Here is an 11,074-nt window from a genome sequence, read left to right as displayed (position 1 = left end):
TTGGATTGCTTAAGGGCTAAGTTGTCCATTAGGGTTTTAGTTGAAACCTTAGGAGCACAAGTATAAATAAGACCCTAGGGCATCCGATTTTGACACTGGAAATCCTAAGAGTCTTGAAGGCCGAAATTGTGCCCATCCCCTCTCTCTCAATTATCATCCTCTTGCTTGTGGTGTATGTAAGCCATTAGAGGAGTGACATTTGTGACTCTAAGCTCCAAGACAAGAAGATTCAAGCCGTTGTAGAAGAGGTAATCATCTAGATCTGATTTCATATGTTAATTTCAAAATATGTACGCTAGATTTAGGGTTTATAAGTCTTGGATGGATTGCATGTACAATAGAGAAACCTAGATCCAAGCTTTACGGTTTTCATGAGCACATAGGATGTTCTCTTAGCTCAAAGCCATCACTGGTATCAAAGCCTTGATTGGTTTCTATTGTATTGATTCCTTGTATGTTCATTCATGCTATAAATTTTGTTTTTCGGCCCTCTGAGTGACGAACTCGTTGAGTCCCAATGAGGAACTCGACGAGTTCTCATTGGGAACTCGGCAAGTCTAGCTGTCAGATATAAGATATCTCGGGATTTCTTGCTGTTTTGCTGAAGGATAACCAAAACTGTTTTTGACTAAAAAAATCCGATTATTATTATTATTATTATTATTATTATTATTATTATTATTATTATTATTATTATTATTATTATTATTATAATTATTATTATTATTATTATTATTATTATTATTATTATTATTATTATTATTATTATTATTATTATTATTATTATTATTATTATTATTATTATTATTGTTATGTGATTATCCTTAACAAAAATAAAGATAATTACAAGTTAATTGAATAATAAATTCCTTATATGATAAAATTTGATTATTTGAGTTATTTGGTGAATTATCTTGTAAGTAAAAGGAATAGGTCAAATTTAGATAATCATTAAAATAAATGTTTAATTTAAATTATTTGCTATTTGATCATCTGTGTTTTGAAAAGTTTCAAAACTTGTCCTCAAGTTTTGGAATTTAAAATTTTGATTAAAAAGTTTAATTTTGAAATGTTTTAATTCTAATCCCTAAGGTTTCAAAAAGTTTCAAAAACTCGCCCTCAAGTTTTGGAGTTTAAAATTTTGATTAAAGGTTTAATTTTGAAAAATTAAATTCTAAAACCCTAGTTTTTGAAAAGCTCAAATTACACCCTTATGGTTTTGTTAATTTAATAAAATATATAATTAAAAGAGAGTTAATAAATCCATAATGATATGGTTTATAATTAATTAAATTAAAAGTATAATTTATTAAATTAGACCACCTAGTATTTTAAAAGTGTAAAATACACCATTATACTATCTAAAACTGAAGGTCTAATATTATATATGTATGAGTAAAGAGTCAGTCTAACTGTTAGTAGGCCTCATTCACGAAGCGGGTCTCTAAGGGGTGCTTAAGGAAATTGCCTATAAAATGGCGATTGAATGGGTATCCACTCTTACCCACCACACTCTTGACTAGTGGATAATCGTTAGCCGAACGGGTAGGATACGACTCAACCTTCTATTATAAGTATAATGAAATACAAAGTAACTACCCACTTTTATAAATTCCTAAATCTTAGTTACTGTTGGAAAAATGTGGAGTTGGTGCTATTCCATGAAATTACACTTTGTACCCTTTCTAAGACGTTAGTGGAGCATGTGTGGTTAACCGACACACTAATTGGGCTCTAAGCAAAGGTGGAAAAGAGTGACTCGATGTTTTTCATAGATTGATGGAGCGTGTGTGGTTAACCGGCACGTCTATTAGGTGACTGTAAAATTAGGGGCACCATGTATATTTGCATGGTTATCCACAACTTGTTTGTGATCCTCGGCATCCTAGTCACAAACAAAGGGCACAATCGAGATTCAAACATGCCATTGAAAAGTTCAATGAATCTCAAAAGATCTAGGAGTTTCAATTCATTTAAAACTTAAACCTTCAATTTTTGTTTTTCATGGTGGAAATTGGTAAATCGTCATTTACCTACCTTCAAATGTTCTACGATTTGGATTACGACATCCTTCTTCCAAGTTGTAGAATATTGTGTGGGGTCCTAGCCTTAATATTTCATTTGGGTGTTTTATTAAGGACTCAATCAACTAACTTGAATTTCTCCCGTTTTGTAGATGTCAAAGTCTAACAACTATGGTTTTCGTGAATCCATTGGAAAAAGTTTTCCAGTTGAAGATGATGGAAATGAGAATCATGCTTCATTACCTCCACCTCATCCAATTGTTCTCCCTGACCCACATGTTCGAAGGCTTGAAAAGTTCAAGATCACTCAAGCCTTATTGGCAAAAGTACATGAAGATGGGAAGTCTGTGTGTGCGCACGTCTTAGAGATGAAGTCACACATTGACATGTTGAAAATGATGGGTACTGTTTTCCCTGGGAAGTTAGCTGTTGACTGGTTTCTTCAATCACTTCCCAAATCATATAGTGAGTTCGTTAGAGAGTACTATATGATGGATCACGATGTGACCCTCATTGAGTTGACTTATTTGCTTATTGTTGCTGAATCAACAATGATTTGGCGCACTGGTCTAGCAAATATGTCTGGTAAGTCAACCTCCCATGCTTCTATAGACATTTATGGCAACATTGGAAGTCCATAAAAGTTTTCTCTATGTAAGAGAAAGGCTGAGTCTAAGATTGTCCCGTGTACTATTCTAGAAGAGTCCATATGTTTCTACTACCAAGAGAAGGGCCATTGGTTACAAACCTGCCGCAATTATCTGAAGGATCGTGAAGATGGGAGAGTCAAGTTGTATGACTCTGCTTCAGGTAAAATCCATTATATAACTCTATTAAGTTCCATTTTTGATTCTTAATACATGATGTGATAAGATTGCATTTTGATGTTTTGTAGGATCGAAAAAAAGTGAGGAAGCTTAAAGAAAGAAGCGTGCTGAATCTGATCGTGAAGAAATGGATTTCGATCACATGGATTCGAAAATTGGATTTTTGAGCTACTACTTTAGAGTTATGGTAGATTGCTAAGGAATGTAATAACATAGTTTTCATTTGAGTTGCGTTGTAAGGAGAAATTTTTCCGCAATAAAATAAATTTTTATTTTGTCTTATTTATTTATCCTTGCAATGACATGTGTGAAAGTTGATGTTTGTGTATTTCTATTATTAGCAATGTTGAAATGGATGTGATTCTTAATTATGCTATTTATGGTAGTGTCGAGATTTTTCCAAATAAGGAAAGATTCTCATCTCCCAAGTTTCAATTGGCCAGAAACTTGGTATCATACAACTGGCCTTGTATGTTGAATGAGAAACTTTTATTTGGAAAATTAAGACTAATTCATTAACAAAGAGTCAAGTGAAGGACTAGGAGATCGAATTCACAATGATGTGTATTGGTTAAGTCCACCACAAAGAACAATGAAGGTTATTCGTCATGTTTTTCTAAAGGTTTAGTAAATATGATTATGCTTACAAGATTATGTAAAATTCTAATACATTGAAAAGTTTCAATGTTTGGTAGAATGAATAAGAAGTATCAATTAGGCAGAAAGATAAAAGTTTCTCCAATCTGAAAAGATGGGAGAGTACTCTAGTATCGTGTTTTATGATCGTCTTAGTGATTATGAAACCATATCACAATTAATCCTCTAAGAAGAGAAATCGGAAATTGTTGAAATGGTTAAATCAAAAAGGATGAGTCATACTTTGTCCAAAAACAAGTCTTAGAGTTACACTCCAAGATTGTGACTTGAGTGACACATCTTAAGAAGATTTGACACTCTCATAAGATACGGAGTAGAAAAATGTTTTTCTTACTCTTGCATGTTTGAAATTGGTAAATTGTGATGTCTTGGATAAGACAAAGACCAACCAATACTAATTGTGTGTAGTGTTTGTCGTGATAAGAATCTGCACTAACTCTTGAATATTTGTTTGTCAAGAAATGTTTCTTGACAATAGAATCTTATATGTCAAGATGTCAGTGGGAGTCCAAATGATCTTGAAAGGTTTCAAGAACTAATCAAGAGTAAACCTATTATTAAAAACTAGCCAACGACTTGAGGTTTGTAACTTATCGTGTTGACACAGTTCTTGTTTCTGTGCCATTCCAGTAGAGTTACTTGTTCATATGAGTTCTGCGAGTTCTCAATAGACTGCAAAAAGGCAAGCACCTTGTTCAGTGAAAATACATTGATTGGTATAGGTGAGCTGCTAAATAACTTAGAAGTAATGGTAGGACCCTTGATGGCAAGAAATGAAGAATAAACAAGTTCTGTCCATAAGAGTTTGGATTTGTCACAAACATTGTCTTATGATTATGGTTATGACAGTTTCACATGGATAAAAACACATACGACATAAAATCTAAGTGTCATAAGTTTTCTCTCCGCTTCATGAAAATGATTGTGAGGAAACGCTTTCACTAGGAAGATTTTAAGGAGTTAGCGGTTGTGTAAATTGCATTCTCAAATTTGATTATGATTATAACATCCCTCTTCATAGTTCAAATTGTGAGATTTGGCAATCAATTTAAACATTTAAGACTTATTTCTATAAGTGATGAAATTCTTTAGACACACATATGAGCTATCTAAGGAAAGGTGTATGAGTTTGAGAAGCTTAGATAAAGGCTTATCGAAGCATATCGTATTGGAAATATGAACTTTGGAAGTCAATAGATATTGCTTTCTAGAAGTCCAAATGTTTTCTGAATACGTGTCAAAGCTAGTGGGAGCATAAATGTTATGCTGGCATTGATATAATTATCATGTTAGTGGCAAAATGATTATTATTTTAAGTATTGTAAATTAGCAATATTAATTATAGAAAACAAAGTTTCAATTCCCAAAGTTGGAAAGGTTGAATAGTTTACTATAATTAAGGGAGAGAATATTATACTTCGTTTCTAAATATAAAAGCTTGGATCGAGAAATTTTAATCAAATTTAGTCAAAGGGCATATATGGATGTTATGTTGAAAAGATTCAACTTAAAAGGATTCTACACATGGCAATATTATAGCAAGGAACTGGTAAAGTATCACGTTTTCATTATGAATCGTGTCCCGTATGTTTCAGGTATAGGATCGATTGCATATGCTGTAATATTCGACCGTTATAAATTTTCCAAATGTCTAGGGCATTAAAAGGGAAAAAGGGACTAGAACCAGATCGACTAAAATAATTCGACAATTATCAACGACAATCTAAGGTTCGCCAAGGATTGGTCACTTGTGGACAGTTGGAAGTATAGTAATCGATGGACCATATCGAGATTATTATGAATAAATAAGACTCTATGTACAATGAGTTGTCATATGGAAAATATGGAAATGTTTCCATATTGAGAGTTCGACGTTAAGAATTTATGTCTAGATTAGAAACTTTTATGCAAGAAGGATGTTCAAAGGAATGTACTTTGAATGTGAGACTTTATATCAATTAAATTGCCTTGTAGCAATCTCCAGTAGAGTGCTTTATAATTTCATTGGCAAAGTCTTAGTGACTTTGACGCTATAAGATTACAAAAGGATCATTGCATAAAAAGTTAGAATCGAACATATTCAAATAGTGACAAGAATATCGTATTCTTACACTAATGATAAGGATTAGGAGTTGTGAAATGAGTATCATTGGAAACATGTTCAAATGATCTATTTCACAAAGTATGGACCATAGGTAAACATAGTGTGCATGCTTGGAGCATGGTACAACTGTTGTTATAATTCAAGTAATAAGTTGATTACCCGAAACATTATACAATGAATAATGTGTAATCAATATGGTGATTAAATAAAAGGAGTTTTATTTATACTCAATAGTTTGTGTCCATATTGGATTCAATTATTCTTGTGTTTCACTTTGCATGTTTTGACCTCCCAAATAATAAGATTATTCGAACGTTCCATAGTCGCTCATACATTGGAAGTAGGTATGACAGAAGATTTTCATGAATTGGTTTGTAGATTGTTGAAAGTGTATTAGACATAGCAAAAGTTTGTTGCAACGTTCATGAGTGCTTATGAATAAGATTTGAGCATTTGATTAAACTCACGCCCACTTGAATCACTTCATAGATTTTATCACGGGTGATTAGTGAGACGATAATATCTTATATTCTTGAAATCGAGATGTGTGAGTTGTATTTTGCAAGTCGGATGCACCTCGATAATATCTAAACGCACTAGTAACTTGGTGTTATAAAACATATTGTTGTCTGTTATTTGATGAGTAGCTACAAGCGAGCATTGAGTCAAAGTTTATCCGTTCCTTTTACCCAAAGTGGGATAAAAGCGATATTTGTCGGCCCCTCAATGATTTAGTGATGACACCCTAAGCGCTTGGCCAAGCCGTGACTAAGTTGACGGGTTCAATTGTATTCTGTTGTTAGTCGTCATAAATCGGAAACCGGGAAACAACACATATGTCACACCCCCAAAACCGATGAACGGCGGAAACGTTCTGGGTTGGAGGACGTCATGTATAGTATCACAACAATGCAAAGTAGTAAACAAGCAACAACATCATCCATTGCATTAATAATATAATATCATACAAGTGTGTTCTGTCAAGTTATAGAGACACCAAAAATTATATACATCAAAATAAAAGAGGAGTATTGAACGAGTTCATTCTTCTCAAAACCCGGCACCTGTACCTATCTACTGGTGACCTGAGAATACAAGTTATTTTGAAAGCGAGTATCAGCTTTAAAGATGGTGAGATCATAAGTATATTAGTGTCTATGTTTGTACGAAATCATTTTGTAAGATGTTTGTATAAGTTTTGTGAAGTTTGTATTTGTTTGAACTCTCCTAGAAAACCCTATGTTTTCTACTAAAAGTAGCCTTCTACCAAGGCATCTAGTATTTGTGTGTGTGTCTCATGTAAGAGTGTGTATTTTCCCAACTCCGACTATCATTAACCAAAAACATAGCTTTTACATTACCGTGCATCGTGTGCATGTTCACGAAGTGAATGTAACGGGGAAATATTATAGTATTGTAGTGTTGTATTAAGTAACTACTGTTGTACTAACTACCTTAAGCAATTGTAATTTTTAAGGTAACATGTGATCGGCCTGTATCTTGCTACCGACTCAATAGTAAAACGACAATGTAAGATGCCGTAAAAATGACGTTTGGCACCCGTAGACTTGCAAGTCCCACTGTAGCGAGCAGCAAGGTGTAGGATAGTCAACCTAGTATAGATCTATACACAAACTCATACGCTCCCTAATTAAGGATATTTTGATACAAAAACAGTCATGGCAGGTAGTGCCATGCCCTGTTTAATGGCTCTCATAATTGTGTTAATGTATATGTAATGTATATGTGTGCTAGCTGTACTGTGTGTTCTTTCTCCGTCTAGCATGTATGTTTGTTTCTCGTCATAGTGTCTATTGTTTGTTTCTTATCATAGTGTTAACATGTTTGTATACACTTGCTACCCAAGGGCATTGTATCTCTAGACTCATGTATGAACTGACTCATCGTAGGTTTCATTGTTCTAGTAATAGTATTAGTATCTTCCTACACTACTCCTATAGTAGTTCACTAGCAAGGTATGATCATGTTTGTGTACCCTTGCTACCCAAATGTATAGAACTGATTGAAGAAACTTTTATGACTATATATGTATGCATGATATACAACTAATATCTAAACAATCTTCGGACGGATAACCGATGCCCTAAAGCCACATCCAAACAAGGAAAAGGAATTAAAGCGATTTGGCCATCCTAAGCCTTTTAAGCATTGCTTGTATAACTATACATACATAGACATGCATTTGACAATATATAAGTATAAAAGAGTTTAAGTAAGAGTATTTGATAAGTAAAAGAGTTTGATAAACAGTTTGAACAGTAAGAAAATCACTGGTTTTGTAGTTATTAATCACATGTGATTGATGTAATAACTATAAGTATTCAACTTGTATCCCCCCATAAAAGCACTTAAAAACATTTAAATCATTGATTAGGGGTATGAACTCACCTATAGTGAGTGGTTCTGATGACAATGTTGGATCAGTTTCTAAGTGCCAAGTGGTGACTTGAGTACACACGTGAATCCTATTTAGCATATATTGATATATATATATATATATATATATATATATATATATATATATATATATATATATATATGAATATAATTAGTGTTATGAATAACTAATTAATGAATTGGGACCACCTTAGGGACTAGTAAACACTTATATTGAAGTGTTACAACCATAAATGATTGTACGAAGGGTTATAAGGCTATACAAGAGAGTGTATGGCCAAAATACACACTATATGTGTGTGTGCGGCCAGGAGTGCGGCCAGGTGTGCGGCCAGCATGTGCGTGCGGCCATGTGTGCGACCAGAAGGCGTGTGCTGCCAGAAAACATGGTGTTCTTGGTGAAAGATGTTACCTTTCCGGATGATACTTGAGAGGATTTTTGGGTCCTTGCTTTGTAGAAGTGTAAGAAATGATCAAAATGACCAAGGATAGTATATATAGGAGGGTGAGTGCGGCTGGAGGGGTGTGTGGTTGGCCTGCGTGTGGATGGCTGGCCATACACTCTAGTGTGCGGCCGCACACACCTTGTTTGGTGTGTTTTTTTCGATTTTTCGATGCAACACCGAATCTACCCCATCCTACAACACGTATCATAATTATACTAAGCTTTAAGCACTCTTTTAGAACTAAAACTTCATTATAAAAAAGCAAAACGAAGCTAACTTTGATAAAAAAAGGAAGAATGTAAGCTAGAAATTTCGGGTTGTCACATCATCCCCTCCTTAGAAGGAATTTTGTCCTGAAATTAGAGTTTTAGCAAATAAGTAATTACAAGTAACTAAGTAAAAAGATGAGGGTATTTTAGTTTCATCTGATCGTCTCGTTCCCAAGTGAATTCAGGTCCTCGTTTGGTGTTCTAGCGAACCTTCACTATCGGGATATGGATTTGTTTCGTTTGCTTGACCTCTCGGTCCATGATCTCTACTGGTTCTTCCACAAAGTTGAGGCTCTCGTTGATCTCGATCTCGTCAAGTGGGATTACAAGAGTCTCGTCGGACAGACACTTTTGCAAGTTCGATACGTGGAAGGTAGAATGTACGTTACTAAGTTCGCTCGGTAGATTGAGTTTGTAAGCTACTGGGCCAATTCTGGCAAGAATATCGAAAGGCCCAATGTACCTTGGATTCAGCTTTCCATGCTTTTCGAAGCGTATAAAGCCCTTCCAGGGTGAGACCTTCAATAAAACATGGTTGCCCACCGGAATTCCAACGGTTTTCTACGTTTATCAACGTAGCTTTTCTGTCGGTCTCTGGAGGCTTTCAATCGTTCACGAATCTGAACGATCTTCTCTGTCGTTTCCCGCATGATCTCCGGACCTATGAGAGTGCTTTCAGGAACTCGTCCTCTATCTAACTGGGTATCACCCACGTCAGCCCAGCACAGAGGGGATCTGTACTTGCGGCCATAGAGGGCGTCGAATGGAGCAGCCTTTATGCTTGTGTGATAACTGTTGTTGTAGGAAAATTCGACAAGGGGTAAATGAGTATCCCATGCCTTCCCAAAGTCGATCACACAGGCTCGTAACATATCTTCCAAGGTTTGAATAGTTCTCTCACTTTGTCTGTCTGTCTGCGGATGGTAGGCTGTACTCATGTACAACCTAGTTCCTAGGGAACTCTGTAGCGACTGCCAGAACCTAGAAGTGAACCTACTATCTCTGTCCGTGATAATGGATATGGGAACACCGTGCAGTCATACTATCTCCCTAATGTAAGTTCTTGTAAGTTTCTCCACTTGTCTGTTTCCTTGATAGGTAGGAAGTGCGCGGACTTGGTCAGTCTATCAACGACGACCCATATGGTATCAAGTCCACCCGTTGTCTTGGGCAACTTGGTAGTGAAATCCATAGTGATCAGCTCCCACTTCCATTCCGGGATCTCAGGCTGTTGTAGTAGGCCTGAGGGTTTCTGGTACTCGACCTTGACCTTTACGCAATTAAGGCATTTACTCACAAATGTAGCAATCTCCGCTTTCATGTTAGGCCACCGGTATAACTTTTTAAGATCCAGATACATCTAATCTGAACCTGGGTGGACAGAATAATGAGTGTTGTGCGCCTCGTTCATGACTAAGTCTCTGAAACCACCAAGTTTTGGGGTCCAGATTCGATTCATGAGATAATAAACTCCGTCACCCTTGACTTCCAAGTTCTTATCCATCCCTCGCAGGGATTCACTGGTCACATTTTCAGGTTTCAAAGCGTCGAGCTGAGCTGCCTGTATTTGTATGGATAAGTGTAAATGGATAGTCACAGTCAATGATTTGACCCTATGACCAGAATATTTTTTCCGACTTAGGGCGTCAGCTACTACATTGGCCTTCCGGGATGATAACGAATTTCGCATTCGTAGTCACTGAGTAGCTCGACACACCGTCGTTGTCTCATGTTGAGCTCCTTCAGGTCGAATATGTGTTGTAGGATCTTGTGGTCTGTAAAGATTGTGCTCTTCGTACCGTACATGTAGTGTCTCCAGATCTTCAGAGCAAATACAACTGCTCCTAGTTTAAGATCATGGGTCGTATAGTTGACCTCATGTGTCTTCAGCTGTCTGGAGGCATAGGCGATGACCTTACCTCACTACATTAGAACACATCCGAGTCCTTGATTTGATGCATCGCAATAGACAACGAAGTCTTCTATCCCTTCAGGGAGGGATAGTATTAGTGCGCTACACAAGGCTCGTTTGAGCATTTGGAACGCTCTTTCCTGCTTTTCTTCCCAGTCAAAGGATACGCCCTTCTGGGTAAGTGTTGTAAGAGGCTTCGCTATGCGGGAGAAGTTCTGAATAAACCTGCAATAGTAGCCAGCGAGGCCTAGAAATTGACAAATTTCTGTAGGCGGCTTCGGTGCTGACTAGCTCTCAATGGCTTTAATTTTGGAAGGATCCACGTGTATTCCATCTTCGCTAACCACATTCCCTAAGAATTCGACTCGGCGGATCCAAAATTTACATTTCGAGAACTTCGCATAAAGCTTCTCTGCG

Source organism: Lactuca sativa, chromosome 8 (genome assembly GCF_002870075.4).
Source record: "Lactuca sativa cultivar Salinas chromosome 8, Lsat_Salinas_v11, whole genome shotgun sequence".
Lineage (NCBI taxonomy): Eukaryota > Viridiplantae > Streptophyta > Magnoliopsida > Asterales > Asteraceae > Lactuca > Lactuca sativa.
Note: the sequence above shows the minus strand (reverse complement) of the source record.